The 18,738-nt window shown below is 40.3% G+C and overlaps 1 protein-coding gene and 1 long non-coding RNA gene across 3 annotated transcripts in view; both read right to left on the bottom strand.

The window, feature by feature from the left end:
• Positions 1–16,067, bottom strand: part of plagl2 (pleiomorphic adenoma gene-like 2) — a 60,568-nt gene extending 44,501 nt beyond the window's left edge. For both annotated transcript variants that reach the window (XM_021324055.2, XM_012877534.3), the window contains exon 1: positions 15,453–16,067. The gene's annotated coding sequence lies outside the window, so the exon portion shown is untranslated. The remainder of the gene's footprint in view (positions 1–15,452) is intronic.
• Positions 16,068–18,070: 2,003 nt separating this feature from the next.
• Positions 18,071–18,738, bottom strand: LOC118565783. Its single transcript, XR_004932613.1, has 2 exons — positions 18,687–18,738; positions 18,071–18,192 (listed from the first exon to the last, which is right to left on the bottom strand). It is a non-coding gene; the product is annotated as an uncharacterized LOC118565783 (long non-coding RNA).

Genomic DNA, 18,738 nt, shown 5'->3' with positions numbered 1-18,738 from the left:
CCTGAAGCGCTCGCTCTGCCAGCGCCTGGCGGTGTTGAACGCGAGCTGTTCTGTGTTACGGCGCTGCAGCTGTTTTACTGCTGGTCTTGGTTAATGTGGGTCTGACTACATCGATTTTTGTTCCTGCGTAAATCATTGCAGGCTGTAAATACAGAAATATTACATGTCTAAATTGTATTTGACATTTTTTAGAAGCAATATAAACTAAGATGTGAGTATTAGAGTAACTACATACTTTAATAGATACTAAATATTAGATAAATACAAACTTTTTCTAACATTGCAGGTATGGAATAAGGTTTGTTCAATTGTCAGGGAGAATAGGGATTATTTTAGCACCTTCTCACGGTTACATTGGAACTATGAGCCTCCCTTACCTCCTAGTCAAAAGGAGAATTTCATCCATAACTACAGGGAAGTTTAGTGATCCTCCTCTGCCAGGGACAATGCTCCATTTCACAAGCACTAAAATGTAATGGCTTCTTCCTCTGCTTCTGTTCCAGCTCTCTGTTAGGATTCTGGCAGCCAGATACATCTTTCAGGATTGTCCTACAGAACAAGGTCATGTGCTTCGACCATTCTCCCAAGCAAAAGGCTACTGCTGTAAGGTGATCTGGTTTGAGATGTTAAAACTGCACTGCCCTTTTCTGTTATTAGAAATCTGAGAATCCTCCAACACCAACTGCTAAATTTATTATCTGATCCCGTATAACACTTCAGAAACGAACCATTCAGAAACTTTTGCTGCGTCTTTGCAGGTTCTGCAGGAGGCTCCGCCTCTTCAGGTTCTGGGTCTGTTGCACGGTCAAAGGTGTACTGTTGTACCATTCTGTATCTGTTTGCAGCCATTTTCACATGTGAGTGTAAACACTGATTTGGGAGCTTGGCTTGTCACAGCTTTAAAACAGCTCATGAGCTCAAAATAAGTGAAACTGGGGAGGTAAAGTCTCATCATCTGAGAATGATTTTGTGCAACAAATGTAATAGACATGTTTTGTATAGCCCCTAGACCTACCCTAAATGTTATATGGAAGCATAATAGGTCACCTTTATAAATATATATATATATATATATATATATATATATATATATATATATATATATATATATATATGCATTTTAATTTACCGTATTTTCAGACTATAAGTCGCTCCGAAGTATAAGTCTTATCAGTCAGAAAATGTGCCATAAAGAGGAAAAAAAGATTTATTTAGAATTTTATTTCACAATCCACAACTAAAAATTGACAATTAATCTGTTGAGCCAATTAATTCAATGACACATTTATATCCACAACTGGCTGAATAATATGGAACATACCAGGGAGGTTGAATACCCGCCAAAAGAGGGTCACCAGTCATTATTTTGGGGAGTTGCGGGTGGACAAATTTTGGGAACCCCTGCCCTAAGGCATAGGGTAAACTCAGAAACAAATTTTCCCTCTGTGGAACTATAAAGAGAATATTTATTTATTTACAAGGAGATTTACGTTGCAGAATTGCTCCATTAGACAAAAGCTGGTGTATAAGCTGGTGTGACATTCTCAGTGCGACACCTTAAGCCAAACCCTACAGTTTCGTGATATCAGCATAACATGATCTAATGGCTTGTATTTAAAACAGACGAGCAAAAATCATCACTTTGCTCCGGCTGAAATATTAACTATTGATCATTACAGTTCTATAAATGTTGTGGCTTCTTATGAAGATTAAGATTTAGGTTTTAGGCAAACAAAGACAGAGGGTTGACAGTGACTGTTTGCAATATCAGTCAGTCGTTTTATTCAATCATAACAAACTAAAGTTATCTAGAAAAATTAAAGATTAATCTGTACTAGTAACAATTAGTGAAGGAAACTTCTACTACAGTTATTGTTTTTTCAACAGACTCAGTGATGAAAGACTGAAATAAAATCTACAAAGGAAACACATAAGTGTTTAATCCCCTAACAATGCCCCCTAAAAAAAACCTAAAAATGCCTGGAAAAACATATTTTAAATTTGATGTTGTTGTTGCTTGGTCTCTCTGGTAAGGAAACACTGAATATTCAACCTGAGCAGTCAGACTTGTAGATCTAACTAGTTGGCAGTTGGAGCACAAAGACATGTAACATTTTTGTGGTAATGTGGTCAAAGAAGGTCTTTAACAGTTTTGGTGCGGCTGAGCCAGGAGAGGCCTGAGTGACGGCTGTGATGACTGTTCAACAAGACGCTGTGCTGGAATCCTACTCTTTGACTAACGCTCAATGAAAAGCAATTGTTTTTCACTTGCACTTTTGAGGCCCACTCAGTTTCATTGATTAGGCCGACCCTTTTTAATTAGGAGCCGATTTGGAGATCCTCCACACCTGCTCCAGAACCTCCCATGCATCCAAAAATCCTAATCAGAAAGCTAGCCCGGGAGATATCTTCAAAGTTCCCCTTGGCAGCCGAATTTACAGCGGGATTTAATGCGGACAAATAACCTCAGCCATCGTTCAGAAAGTTGGCTGAGGAAAACTGGACCGGGTTAGAGCAGAAACCCACCGAGGTCCAGCTAAAGCCTCTGTTTTCTTGATTGCGGTGGATTTGGGAGGTATGAAGCTGGCTTCATCGTTTTTCTGTTTACTTCTCCCCCAGACACCAGTACCCACAGAAATCTGAAGTATTGTTAAGTCAGATCTCTTACCAGGGTAAAAAAAAACACTAGGAAAATAATCAGATACTTGATAAAAATATCAGTTCTTCTATGATAGAAAGGAGCTCCCATTTTGTTCAGACTCTCAGCAAACAGTGTGTATCTTATTAATTATCCTGCTTTGATTATTAGGGAAGTACCTATCTCTTAAGATAATTAGGCTTCCTTAGCTTAGTACAATTAATAATGAGCAAATATTGATAATTATAAGCTTGATTGGTCCTCCATTAAATCTCTGGTAAGCTGATATGTTTATTACTGTTCTTAAATACATAATAAAGACTAAAATTACTTCTTATTTTAAAGCATAGTTTAAAACTTAATGAGAAGGTGTAGCTGAAGGATAAATGCTAGAAATACCAGAAAACATTTAGACAGACCTGGAGTTAGTTTGAACTTGTAATGAGTGTTAATCAGATGCTTTACTACTAATAAATTAACTCTTGCAGTCAAGAAAAAGTAAATCAATTACTATAGACTTCATTTAAAAAGTTGGACAAGAACATCTGGCGTACATTTAGTCATAAAGCCAAGTTATTTAAAGACATCGGTGCGAAGCCTAAAATTAGACGCAGTCGGAGCACCGTGCCGTTTTCTCCTTCGTGTGTCACTCAGCAAAAAGAAAAAAAAACAATAAAAAGCTGCTCCTGTTCTTGCTCCCTGAAAGTAGCTGTGTGGGGGTTTTGGTCTGAACATTCTCAGACAATACAGCGACCACAACTGTAAGCTTGTCTGCTGTCTTTAATCAAAGTCCAACGCAATCAGGTCAGGTCTTAGCGAGCAGACATATCCAGGAATATTTAACATCTAAAGATCAATGATGAGCAAACCTCCTCTGACATTAGACAAACCTTTTTGTCATTTTGTATGTACAGAATGCATACAAAACGAAATTTCATTGCATACAGCTTACGACAGTGTAATAAGATTGCCTTGCTGCTGTAGTCTAGCATAACTTACAAGTGGTACGCAGCAGGAGGTTTGCTCTGCTTCTTAGCCTCCATTCTACAATATAAGTTCAAAAATATAACCAATTTGACAAACTCTCTCTGATCATAAAGGATTTCTGTTTCCAACTTTATTTTACTGCTCCTTCGTCCTAGCCTAATTCGCAGCAAGTCCATGTCAATACAAACAGACCTTCCTCTATTAAAAGGTCAGCAAATGTGTAAGGTTAGGTGCCAGTCCATCAGTGTCTAAGAGTTGGCCTGTTAAACCAACGCCATGTTTACTGCACAGAGAAAAGCCTATTAATAAATCTGCTGCAGACAGCCTGGCGGAAGTAGCCTGGGGGCTGTAAACCAGGTCTGCAGGAGAGGGATGGATGAAGGGCTAAACAGAGGGCGAGTTGGACGGAGTAAAAAAAAACCAAAAACTTTGGTACAAAAAAGAGGGAACTGAGATGAAGACGTATGTAAATGGAGGAAAGGATGGAGTGGCAGGAAACCAAGCAGGGGAAAAGGGTGTGTTTCTCTGTGTGTGAACCGTGGGTATGGGTTGATGGATGGATGTAGGTTTCACAGAGCCACAGCCGCCCGTTCTTCCTAGAAAGCGATCCCCAAGGAAAAAAACGGCAGAGTGTGGTTCCAGCATGTAGCGTCGCCTTACTATTTCTGACTGGCACACTGCATAAGCCATCAGAATGGCCACAGGTAAAAAAAGCCTCGGTGGGAGCGTGAGTAAATAAGGGCATGTGTGCCTGTGCTAATAACTGCATGTGCATGCAGAGTAAAAAATGAAATTGAGAAGTTATTTATAGTTTAATTAGCCATGCAAATATCTGTTTAGAGTGGTATGTGTGAGTATGCTAGGCTCCCGATCCAGATGTCTGTTTTCAATCAGCCGCCAGAGTCCGTCCCGGATCTGTCACGGCTGCCAGCTACATGTTGTTAACGTACATATTACTCTATTTTTGTTAGGATGCAGGAGAGATGCTTGGTTTTTTTTTCACAAGGTGGTCCTAATACCAAGTAAAAGATTGATAAATTTACATGAAAATAAACATAAAACATGCATTTTATGAAAAATGTCTATAAAGCACAGTCCACCTTCTGTTAAACATGTTAGTAGTGTTTTAGCAGTCCAATTTAACTTTGTGTAGCCGTTCTACCAGCTTCATTATCCCTAGTCCTTTTTTTTCTATTCTTTTCAGCATCCAACTCGGAAATGAAGTGCATCCAACATGGATAGCTTGTTGGACCAATATATCTGTCAGGTGTGTCCTAACTTACTGTGCTACAGCAACCATTTGTGCAATCTGGCTTTTTCCATCATGCACCAGTAAATGTCTTACAGAGCTTGCACACTGCCATGCGCTGCAGTCTTGGCTGATTTTTTAAACCGTACAGCTTAACAACCACAAACTGAAATGGGACAGTTACTGGTATCAAGGTATATGTTTTAAACATAACATTACAGTCTCAAAACCACAAACAATTTCCTGTCATACAGTTCCAATGGTTTCAATTCCTTTTAATCAGATGCGAGCTACAGTGCTGGAGTGAGGGCCGATTCTCTGGCTGCATGGAGCATAATCTAACGCAGATCGTCCCTCCCCCAGTTGCTGAGGCACACCGTCAACTAGAAAACAAGCAGCAATATTGGTAAATGTTCCAATAATAATGTGACTTGCAATAAATAAACAAATTTATTTTGCTTTTGGCACGTAGCAAACTTAGACACTGGAAAATGAGTATTCTTTCCACTTACAATGATAATAATAATAATAATTTGAAAAGTTGCTTCTGACCAGTGTTTACAGCTTTGGCACTGAAATCACTGTTGTGCAACAATAGTGTTGGTTTAGCTATGCACATCTATTAATAAATGTTAGGCACAATTATTAACAAAGTTTGTCATTTTAATCAAAATACCAAATTCAGACACCACCTGAATATCAGGAATAAATAGCTTCGTGTGCAGACACTCTAAAACACCAAGTACTACACACGTATACAGACTAAACAACTTCTCACCATTAATACAACAATTTACTAACTAAATACTACAGCTTTCAGGTAAAATACTTTAGTCAAGAAACTAACTAGGCTAGTAACATTCAACAAAATAACTAAGTCAAAATAAAAAAGGAAAATAAACTATGGAAAAAATAGCAGAAAGGAACAAGTAATGGATAAAACGGAATGGACAATGCAGTGATTTCACAGTCAGGTGTGAATGCGTATGTTTAAAAACCAAGGTTTATTTTGAGGAATTTGGAATAGCGGCAAATTATCTCTGAAAGCTAACAGTTGCTAGATGTTCAAACAACCAGTTCTCAATGCAAAGCAGAAAATATAACACTTTTTTAACAGTATAATAACTGATTCTTAATGCCGTATTAACAAGCCATTACAGTTACTGACTGAATGTAGTGTTGGACTAGCAACATTGCCGTAACAAACGTTTATGGACTCAGAAGAACACGAACGACCGCGCAGACACCGTGGTGATGTCATATCCAGAATTAGCGAATCAGTTATTAGCTATGAACATACCAGCTGTGGCACTATTTAGCAACCCCTCCAAGTTCCACACTTACAGTAGGTACCACCTATACTAACATTAATGCGTGTGTGAGAACTGGCAGTGTAGCTCTAATAGAATGAGCTATGTTGCAAACTCAGCTAAACTCACAGTGGCTGCTGTCTCATCATTAGCAAAGCTTTAGCGTTAGCAGCTGACACAACAGTAACACAATTTCAGGACATGTATGAGGACTATAAGGGTATATTTTGAAAAGGTTAGTGAGAGGAGAAAATGGGAAAAACAGAACACACAACAAGCTTGCAATGCAGGATTAACAGGCTGTTTACTAGTCGTCAACTTAATAAGACAAATTTTACCATTAAGCTAAGTAGCCTTTGAGCACTCAAGCAGTTTAGCAACACAAACAATGCAAAGCACAGTGAAATGAATGATATTAAAATTGTTTTATCCTCCAAGGCAACCAAGGAAAATGTTATGTTAAGAACACATGTTTTTCAGCAGCAGGAACTGGGAAACTGGTCCGACACGAGGGAAAGATGGCTGGTGCTAAATTAGGGATATAGGAAAGCAGGTTTTATAATGTTGCACTAAGCTTTAGGGTTTTGGTCAGTTGTAATTCACATTCCATAAACGTGATATAAAATTGTTATTCTATAAACGATTTGAGTGTCAGGGGCGTCTGGTTTACATGCAAAGCCAATGGTGGTGTTTTTGACTCTCTAGATGCACCACTAACTTCAAAGTGCACAGGTGTCCAAGTTGAGGCAATGGGCGCCTTTTTACGCACGAAACGCGTCCGATCTGACCAGAGCATTATAAGGCTGCAGTTAGGGCTAGGCGATATGTCAGGTCAGAACTTTTTCTCTCAAGGGGTGTCCGACTACTGGACTGTGATTGAAATGTGCAATATGCAAATGTCACTTGCATATTGCGTTTTAAATTTTTAAAGATTTTGTCAACATCAAAAATTATATCTTATCCAAATAAAATAGAACCGTTGTGGAGTACTTAAGTACTAATCTACAGAATTCTTTTTTCTTTTTTTTTTGACTACACAAACTAACATTACACTGCGAAAAGGGAAGTAAAAGTAAGCAAAATTTTCTTGAAATGAGTGTATTGTCCTTGATTGGAGCAGGCAAACAAAATGATCTGCCGATGGAATGAGTATCTTCACCCCTAAAATAGGATTATTAGATATATTCACTTGAATTAAGATGATTGAGATGAGTTGTTCCTATTTTAACTGCAAAAATCTTATTACACTGGTAGATCATCTTATTTACCAGCTAAAATCAAGGGCCTTTGACACTCATTTCAAGAAAATTTTAAATTACTTTTAGTTCCCCTTTTTCAGTGTAAAACAATGTAAACAAATCCACCGAACAGAACCAGAATCAAACTGTTCTCCAACCTGACTGTGGGATGGACCGTTCTGATGCGTCTGTGCCGCCTATTACCCAAACATCACTGTTAATTGGTGTGTTCCTGCATGTTGTTGGTTCTGTGCGTCTCTGTGACTGACGACGTGTCCTCTATGAACCCTGACTTTCTCCCAATGAACACAATGACTGTGTTAACCAAGGAGAAAATGGCACATCTATTTCTTACTTAAAGTTTTCAGTACAGCCCTTTAGTTTGGCACAAACATGTTTTGAATGAATGGAGTGTCATGAACCTGTTCACACACAGAACTTTAATGAGCGGGACTGAACTGGGGGATTCTGCAGTCCGCTGTGCAGCTTTAAAAAGTGGCAAGGACTCCTACGATCACTAAACGCTGCTGTTTGAAGGCAGGAAGCTAGACTGAACCAAAGCGTTATGTCTGCATTTTTCAACTTATTTTACTGTAGCACCTTATTTCAACAGCAATAAGGTGCTACGGTAAAATAAGTACTGAACAGTTTAAAGTTTTCGTAGTAAAATATATTAGTAATACTTCTATGACATGAACTGAACACCAGACGTCGGGAACAACTCAAGTAATCCACACATACCAAGAAGTCAAAAGATATAAGTTCAAAAATAAAGTTAAAGGTAAAAAAAAATAATTGGAATGACTCAGTAAATAAGAATAAGCATATAGTACTGAACTTTGACTTATTCCACACAAACTCTCTATGTGGTCTAATGATTCTTTCCATGAATTGTTATCTGGATGCAGGTCAGCCGATTAAGCAATTCTAGCGGTTACTTTGGTTCTCTGACACAAATCAGAACTTTCCTTAGCTGGGGGATTAGAACAATTGTCTTGCTTGGAAATCTACAATCTTTTCATCTTCAGATTCTAAAAAGAACGTTCTGGTACATTTCTCCGTTCATTCTCTCTTCAAAGCCAGGCAGTACCGTATGCTGTTGAGCAGCCTACACAATGATAGACTAGGGCCCGTATGAGATTCTCACGGTACGATGACCTTCAGTAAAATGATGATATGGTCTAATTCTCAATTCTGGTGCTCAGGGTCTACATTCCTTCTTGTTTTCCATGTGTCTCTGCGCCAGAACACCTGATTCAAATGATTGCGTTACTACCTCAGCATGCTATCAGGTGCTGCAGCATCCTGTTAGTCACCCACTCATTCAAGTCAGGTGTGTGGCAGCAGGGAAGCAGCTGAACACGTAGGACAGAGGCTCCTGACATACAGGGTTGAGAAGCAATGCTCTAATTCTGACTTAAAAACAGAAAAGCAACAATTATTTCAACTTAACCTTAAAATAAAAGAGAGTGATTGTTCCCACACTAATACTGTTATCTTAAGCATATGCTATATTTCCTTATGTGTTTACTCAACCATCCAAATGACGTAAGTATAAACCCCAGCGTGATTCTGTGATGGGATGCCCCCCGTGCTACAAGTCCAGTCGTGACATTTCCTCGCTCCTAAATATTCCAGTCAGTGGTTTTATAACAAAGGGGAAGAGTCTGGGAACATCAGCAACTCAACCTTGAAGTGGGTAGGCCACTTAAACTGATGAAGCGGGGGCAGCAGATGCTGAGGAAAATCGTGAGTCAATCACTACAGACCGCCAACCTTCATGTGACCTTCAGATTAGCTCAAGAAGAGAGCACAGAGAGCTTCATGGAATGGGTTTCCATGGTCCAGTAGCTGCATCCAAGCCATGCATCATCAATGCAAAGGGTCGGCTGCAGTGGTGTAAAGCAGTCACCACTGGACTCCAGAGCAGTGGAGGCGCATCCTTTGGAATGAAGAACCGTGCTTCTGCATCTGGCAATGTGATGGATGGGTCTGGGTTTGGCCGTTTGGAGTTGTTTCTCAGGAGCTGCACTGGACCCCTTACACCAAAGTCCATGAAGAGATGGAGGAGAGAGTTTGGTGAGGAAGATCTTGACTGGCCTGCAGAGTCCTGACCTCAACCCGACAGAACACCTTTGGGAGGAATTAGAGCGGAGACTAAGAGCCAGGCCGTCTCGTCCAACATCAGTGTCTGACCTCATAAATGTACTTCTGGAAGAAGGTTGAAAAATTCAGTCCACAACCTTGTGGACAGCTTCCCTGAAAGGTTTAAGCTGGTAAACGAGCAAAGGGTGGATCAATGCAACATTGAACGCTATGGATTGAGACTGGGAGGTCACTAAAGTTCATTTGCAAATAGGCATGAGCCGGGATTAGATTGTATGGCAGCCTTAGGCAAAAACATCAGGGTTTCACGGTACCGTGGCATGACAGCTGTGAATGTGTTGCTTCGAAGTGTCTGCATTTAAAACGATAAAGTTGTTTATTTTTAGAACATATGAAACATGGAACAAAATAACAGAATTCTTTCTAAATAAAAAATGTATTAAAACAAATGCAGTCATTAATGCGCTGTCTATTTTAATCGTCGGTGAGAGCTGTTTTTAGATCACGGACGTCGAGCCGAAGTTTCACTCGCCTACCGCAGTGAAGCTATATGGATAAAATAACGGAAACACGATTATCTAGAAATCTAGAACAAGAAGAATAACAAAGTTTACAAATGATAGGCTCTCTTATCAACAATATAGTGTATGTTGTTTCCATAACATATGGAGATCTGCTTGGGTTATGACAATGTTTTTATTAGCAGGAGATATTTTCAAACAGCTGAATTATTCATTCTTGGAATCAAGAGAATAGTTTAGGAACATTCTTTCAGCCAGCTGACCAACAGTGCACAGCAACAAAGAGAAGAAAAGCACCTCTGCTGTACCTTATGCACTAAAAGGCTTGAGAAAAGACCGGCCATTCTGGCTTTTCCTGGCAACTTGTTATAAGGACTTTAGTGGTTTTCAAAATGCAACTTTTTGACACCAAGGCAAACCTTTATAGCAGCTTAAAACGGAGGCAACCAGGCTTTCGCTCAGTTTCTTCCTGAAAAGCACCCATCCAGGAGTCTGTCAGTTCTGGTGGCTGACACTTGAGCGGTAACTGCCTGATGTTTAAAAGGAGGAAAAGCATGAAGCGCTTCTTTCCCACCGGCAGCTATGTTCCCTCAAAGTGACCTGAAATTCAGCGGCTACTGTTCTGAGAGACTCAAAACAAATAAATCCTTTTTTTCCCCCCTCCCTCTCGTCCCAGCCGTGCTGGACATGTGTCCACAAAACTACTCCCGTCCACATAGGAGCATGCCACCAGCACGAAAACCCTGCACGCTTAACTTCTGCAGGAACGGCGCCTGTCCTAAGGTGCTTCTCAGGCTCTCGTCTTGCTGCTGCCTGCAGAAAAATAACAACTAGCCCAAGCTTCTTCGGCGAGCAACATCCATTCTGGCATGAACCCGGTGTCCCTAGCCCCCTCGCCATGCCTCCCCCGCGCACCCCAGCCCCAGCCCGTCCATTCCCTCTATAAGGTGAAGAAGTACAAAGAGAGGGATCAGAGCTTTTCCGATTCTTCCCTGGTTATTAACCACCATTTGTCCCCTCCAAGGCCTGTCCCTCCCATTAACCCAACTGATGCTCTTTTCTCATGGAAATCAGCCTGCTGTTGCAGCCACCGTTGCTGCCGCTGCCGCCACCGCTGCAGCCTGCAAAGGTGCAAGGAATTGTGGGGGGATTTCACGAGGAGACCTCCCCCAGACTCTGAAACTGCTCCCTCTCTCTCTCTCTCCCTCTCTCTCTCCCTCTCTCTCTCTCTCTCTCTCTCTCTCTCATACACACACACTGGGCGTACCGGGCAAAACGCACGTATCTCCCAAACAGGAGTATATGTGCGCGCGTGAGGGAAGCGCTCGCTCTAGCACAGAAGCAAACGTGAAACGTGCTGACTGCCGACCACAGGGGCATGGAAGTAATGTGCAACACGCATAGAACTTAATGAGAAGAAGCTGACTGCATGCACCCAGGGACCGAAGGTTTAGGAGAGCCGAGCACGGAGGAATGCCTCGGGAACCAGAAAAACATCAAACCGGCCGCCGTTTATGAAGGCACGGAAACCGACGGGGGAGAGGATGAACTGCCTGGTCCTTTTAATCCTTACAGCAAAGTGACCCAGAGGACATGTCTGAAGATTAGGACTCCAAGGGGGCAGTCAAGATAGATTTCACCTATTAAATTCACAAAAGTCCCAGTTAACTGTTAAAACACACAAAACCACATCCATCTGTCGGCGCCTGTGAAACCACCATAACAACAACAAGCGCCGCCTCGCACAATGCTCCAAATGTTTGAAGAAATGAAATCTCCTCAATCCCTGCGGGGCCGATCCATCAGCAGCTGGGTGGTTATGGTGAGAGAGCAGCAAACATCAACACATGGGTCTCGACTTGCTGTGAAAGCAGCAGAAACAGAGCCATTGTCTCGTGACAAACTCACTTCCATTTCCTTATTATGTAGCCGGAGGCTGGGTACGCGTTCCACGGAGCGCTGCAGGGCGGAGGAGAGGGGACACAACTCACCTGAAGCGTCTGGACCTCGTTCTTCAGAGGCGGGAAGGAGCATCGGGAGGATTGCAAATGTGTGTCACGTGGATTATATTCAGATCTGAGCATGCACCTTAAACGGTGGCACTAGATTCCTGCTACACTGGTGACTCCTTGACGGACCCTGCAACAGGTTCTGGAAAAAGACGCCAACCCACTGCCTCCACCTGACAGCTAGTTACTCCATCATCTGTCACAGTCATTCAGCTCAGCTGGCTGGAAATGATCCGACATCCGACGACAGCAGCCAAGTCGCAAAGTCTAAGCATTACTTTATTTTATTCAGCAAAGTCCCGACTTTAGCTTTAATCAGAACCACCAACATGCATTGGTACTTTAACAGAGCCGCTGTGCTGGGCCACTGAAGAACTTTGACTTGGTGATGGTTTTGGGACAACGTTCTGCGATTTTTGATGAATCAATTACAAACATACTCCACTGCGGAAACGGGTCTAGACTACAAACATCTGCAATGGGATAAAATGGAAGCATAAAAGCGAGAACGTATGGAACCGTCCACGATTCTCACAGCATGAGAACGTTCAGTAAAGACACCACGATTTTAGCACAGCTTGCTATTTAAACCAGTTTTTAAAAAATAAAAAAGATTATTGGATTGCCTTAATTTAAAACCGAAAGGTAACCTTTATTCCTGCTGATGCTATAACAACGCAACACGACGGTTAGCTTAAAACAATGTCATTTAAAGCATTTATTAATTTTGATTTGTAAACAGAAGACCACTCGGGGCTGGCCAGCTGTAGTTTTAAAGGAGTTGGCAGACCAGCGGTTTCTAAGTGTTTCCACATCATGCCTGTCCAGAAATCTTCCCAAACCGCCACATTTGTTTCCTTTTTGTCAGAAATGAAGATGTAGACTGGCAATGTGCAGCCAGTAGTGGGCAGCAGGTAAAGCTGCATGACTTTATGCACCGTGCAGGCAGAAAACCTCCTCTGGGGTCTTCTTTAAAAGGACTTTAGACTGTAGGAACAATATAATGCCACATTTGTACTGCTTTAAAACCGTAACGTTTTAAATCCTTGGTGCCGTTAAATACCAGTAACAGATCCACGTTTAGCTGCAACTGCCCTAAACTTTTTAAATAAACCTTCATAGTAATAGCAAACGTTCACTGACCTCAAATCAGAAAAGACAGAGTCCAATTACAAACCAGAATCTCTCCTCTATGGTTGAAACAACTGATGTAGGAATCAATTAGTTGTAGTTTTACACAGATGTTGAACAGCCAAATCCGAAAAAGTCTAAACATTTCGAAGCAAAACGATGAAGTAAACATTTTGGACACATGGAACTGAGCTCATTTAAAATCAGGCTACTAGAGATCTGCTGATTCCATTTCTCTGACGTTTTCGGTTCCCCCCCTGAGTTCCGTAGACATAAATCAGACATGTGCAGCAGATCGCTTCTTAGAGGCATTAGTTTTTTTTAAAAAAAACAAAAACAAAACAAGATTATCCTAATCAATGCATCTAAGCATAACATGTCCCCAAGCTTTACCTTATTTTATTCAGCAAAAAACATGTGAATCAGAGCACAGCCTGCTGGTTAATGGGTTCATAGCCTGAGATGGAGCAGGTTCTTAGTTTTGATACAATTCATTCATTCATTCATTTATTCATTCATTAATGAGGAGGGTCAGATTTTCTGTATCTGAGTGACTGATCACATAAAGAAAAATTGTTCAATTCTGATTTCTGGCCCATCTTTCCATAAAACTATTTTAATGAGGCACCTTATTTCTTTACATAAATGAACTGGTTAGTGCAGATCAAGTTTTAGTTTAAATGATTATGATCAATGTTTATGATGTGTTATATGTGTTGTATGAGAGGCATCAGATGGATTCAACCAAATTTCTGTTTTTATGGACAATAATAATAATAATAATAATAATAATAATAATAATAATAATAATAATAATAATAATAATAATAATAATAATAATAATAATAATAAAAATATTCTGGATTCCGTCCTGATTACAATAAAGTTTTATCTTATATAAATAAATAAACAAATACAGGAATAAGAAAATAATAATAAAGCACAGAGAAGAATCCATCAGCTCAATTCTTTAAAAAATAATTCTGATAAAGAATGTAAAATCTGGGCCTTTTTCCCCCATTGTAGATTTTTATTTTAAACTGATCTAAAAAAATTGTAAAAGTATTATTTGTCGTCAACTGTTATATTTCAGTAAAGAAAATCAACCTGCAATGCTTTCTAGCATGGTAATAACTATTCAAGTCCTAATTATTCATCAATTCAGTAGCTTCTGTATTCTTTGTGTCTTACAACACCAACATTAATTATGACCCTTGAGTTTTGTCGTTTTTCAATTTCAAAATCTCTCACCTCACTTTAAAAGCTGATTTTTTTATTATTTTTTTAAGAGAGAAACAGAAAGCAGTGATCAGAGCGTTAAAATAAGGCTTATTTGGATCAGTCAGAGGCGTGTGTGTGTTCTGCTGTCCAATCACAGGATGTCGGACGGTAGCTGATGTCAGGAAAACACCTTAAATAAGCCAGAGTTCAGAGCAAGTTCACCGTGCCGTTTGCTCCATAGGAAACCGAACCAGAGGAAAGTTCTGATGAGCCGCACTGCGCACAACAGCTGCTCCTTTAAACTTCAACTCTTTCTGCGCATTTTCACACTCAAGTGGCAACAAACCCTGCAGCAAAAAACAGCAATCAGCAACAAGTGCACAAACTGAGCCCACACATTATGAACCCAACAACCCCTTCCCCCTTTTCTTTTTTTTTTTTTTCTTTTTTTTTTTTTTTTGGAAGCCTCTTGCTTGTTTACTCTCTTGCAAGGCGAAGAGCCTTTCTCCGAAACGTCCGATCAGAGGCAGGAACGGCGCCGAACAGACCCTCTGATTTACACCAGAACTTTCTGACAGAGACCTGAATGTGGAACTTAGACAAAATAAAGAATGCATGGTGCGGAGCGTGTAACTTTCAGCCAACTCTGCTCCTCTCGCTGGACGAAAGCAACGCAAACAGGACGTGCAGTCCCGCTGTCCTCTGCAGCGCCGGGCATGGCACGCTTCAGAAACATTCCCAAACTGGTTCCGACGAACCAAAGCGCCCCAAACCCGTCCAGCGACGGGCCCGCCGCGGTACAAAAGCAGCGACGCGGCACAATAGCTGCGTTAAACTAAGCGGACCGGGTTCTGGCTGCACGGAGAGTGGAGGCAGTCGGACCGAGCGGCCGTCCGTCCGTCCGTCCGTCCGTCCGCCTGCGGGGTTCTGCGCGTCAGGCGGCACCAGTTCACCCCCAGCCGCAGAAAGTTGCTCCAAAGACCGCACATGCAGCGCAGCGGGACGCGCGGCTACGCTACGAGAAAAGGAGCAGTTTACTCACCGAAAACTTTCCAGCACCGCATGAAGTCAAATTCACATGGAGTCCCGGTGAGCTTCAGCGTCCATTGCCCCCGGTCCGGTCCAGTCCGCTGTAGAGTCCTGCCGCGGCGGATCCTGCGGCCCACGGCTCCCACGCTTCCCTTTCTCCCGTCGGATCCGCTCTTCGGGGACTTTTTCTGCTCCGCCACTGGTCCGTGTCTGCGTCTGTATCCGAGGCCTGACAGTGCGCCTGGCTCTGCAGCCAGCGGAGTTCTGGCTGGGGCGGGACGCGTTGTGGGACCGTGACGTCACGCCACTTTCACAAACTTTGCTTTTTGGAAGCAGTCGCGCCGTAGGTAGATGGTGTTTCAGCTGCCAGAACCCCCCCCCACTGCCATTTGTGACCCAGTTAAAACACCTGCAGCTGAGCTTCCTCTAAACAACGCTCTCCTCTCTCCCTTTTTTTTTTTTTTGGTATTTTATAAATATGTTGGATGGTTTGTATTGGATTATCATCAGTTCCTCTCGAGGTTTCTAAGTCAAATATTTCAAAATCACAAGAGGGAAAACCTAAAGTTCAAGTACCCAATCAGGACAGTCACCAATCCCAACCTAGAAATTCAACATGGCGACTGCACATTTAACACACTGCGATATCTGCTATAAAATAAAATGTTTATATGCCCTGTAATTGGTTTGACTCTCATTTAATCACTTTGACACAACGTCTGGTAGTCAAGCCGTTGCTGTGGAGTTTGAAGGCATAAAATTGCAGAGAAGTACATTGTTGTTAGCATTCGTCACTAGCAACATTTAGCCAACATCACTGGTGTTCTGTGTGTAACAGCTGCATTCAAAGGGCCTATGCATGTCCCTACATAAAATAAGAAAGTATAAACCTTTTTTAGGTTTAATTTGCTTTTCACATTCGAAAAAAATTAAATAACAATACCATAAAAAGGTTAGCAAAGAGAAACATAAAACTGGCCCATGTTGTAAACCTCCTTCCATACTTACTGTAGGGAAGCATGTGATTCATTCTGTGACATCACTGCACAAGGATGGTAGGGATGAGTGTGTGACATAGCTCAAAACCATGGAAAATGCTAAAATAAAAATATAAGGTTGTTGTCGTTTAATTTACTACTTGTTTCAAATGAGATAATCCAATAAGTAAAACACACAGAGCTCACTCTTAATTCCAAAAATACATAAATTCTGCTCTCTCTCTCTCTCTCTCTCTCTCTCTCTCTCTCTCTCTCTCTATATATATATATATATATATATATATATATATATATATATATATATATATATATATATATATAAACACAAATTCACTCAGCAGAATATGAATATATACTAATGAAATAGAATTATTTCAGTAGTATATATAATATATATTTATAAAACATGAACTATTTTATAAATATGTTTAATATATACAACTGAAACAATTACCTTTCCATATTATCATATGCCATTAACTGTATTCCATAATTGTTATTATGTTCAAATATTACAGATTACAGATGTTAATATGATATTTTTAAGAAATTTTATTGCTTATGACTGCTTATGTTTTTGTATTGTTTTTCATAAGAAGAATAAAAACAACAACGGTAATATTAGATACTACTATTACTACTACTACTACTATTACTACTACTTCTACTACTACTACTACTACTACTACTACTACTACTACTACTACTAATAATAATAATAATAATAATAATAATAATAATAATAATAATAATAATAATAATAATAATAAAATTAAAAACAACATGTATAAAGAGGAAGTAGAGTGTTTGTGGTCCCCGTGTTCCAGCAGGGGTGGTCTCTCCCCACCTATATTTTTTTCGGAGTGGAGGGAAGGTGGGGGAGAGGGGTGAAAGGATTACTTCCAGGGCACATCAGCTCGTTTCCTCACCGTCCTAACTGCGACCCCCGCACCTCCTCTCAGCCCCTCCACCAAGCCCCGAGCCCACGGGGGGAATATGTTTATGCAGAGAGAGCAGGGAGGAGGGGGCAGCGGGAGGCTTCAGTGATGCTGCATTCAAGTACTGCTCAAATTTAGGGATTGATTAATTGTAAGAAAATAAAATAAAAATCCCGAGCTTTTTTAATTTTCTTCTAAACCACTGGACACACGCACTCGCGCGCACTCTCTCTCTCTATCTCTCTCTCTCTCTCTCTCTCTCTCTCTCTCTCTCTCTCTCTCTCTCTCTCTCTCTCTCTCTCTCTCTCTCTCCTCTCTCTCTATATATATATATATATATATATATAGTAGATAAATGTGTATATATATTATATATATATATACATATAAATTATATATATATATAAAAATTATATATATATAGTATATATATATATATATATATATATATAAATATATATATAAATAAATTGTGTGTGTGTGTATATATATATATATATATAATATATATATATATATATATATATATATATATATATATATATATAATAAATGTGTGTGTGTGTATATATATATATATATATATATATATATTGTGGCGCACCCAAAACAGGTGACCACATTGGTCATATGTTTATTAGTAAATGAATATGATCTCTATGTACATATATATATATATATATTTACACTGTCGCTTTAAGGAATGGCACAAGCAGTTGCGTTCCGGTTGCTATGGGAACGGACCTCCGCTCGCTCTCAGATCCAATTTGGGAGAAAACATGGAAAGCTGCTGTGTCTAAATCTCCTTTCATTTCACCTGTCTTTCAGGTCAGTAATGGGTAAACTGTCCATCTTTACATGTCTGTTTGATAACTGATTGTAGTGTTGTTTATAATCTAACAATAAGAGTATAAATAGAAAGTTTGCCGTTGATCGAGGCAGTTAGCTGAGGTAGGCTACTGTAAACCGTTAGCCAGTAGAATAACGGTTTAACTGAAATAACGGTTTAACTGGAATAACGGTACTGCAGTCGGTTAACTGCCGTCTCTTGGTTCATTTTCAGGTAACATAGCATGTTGAGCTCCGACACTCTGCTTGTTAGAAGTGGTTTTGTATGAATTGTTATGTATGCATTGCTATTTACTATTGTATATTTGTGTATTGTGTGCTTTGTGTGTTGTGCACCACACTGGAGCTTGAGCGAGACAGTTGATGCACAGGTGTTTTGTGGTTTATTCTGAATAAATAACTCAGATCCAATTTGGGAGAAAACATGGAAAGCTGCTGTGTCTAAATCTCCTTTCATTTCACCTGTCTTTCAGGATATTTAAATTTGTTATTACAGTCCCATATTTGGGACCTG

This window comes from Fundulus heteroclitus, chromosome 1 (assembly GCF_011125445.2).
Source record: "Fundulus heteroclitus isolate FHET01 chromosome 1, MU-UCD_Fhet_4.1, whole genome shotgun sequence".
NCBI lineage: Eukaryota > Metazoa > Chordata > Actinopteri > Cyprinodontiformes > Fundulidae > Fundulus > Fundulus heteroclitus.
This window is presented reverse-complemented; position numbering and strand designations above follow the sequence as displayed.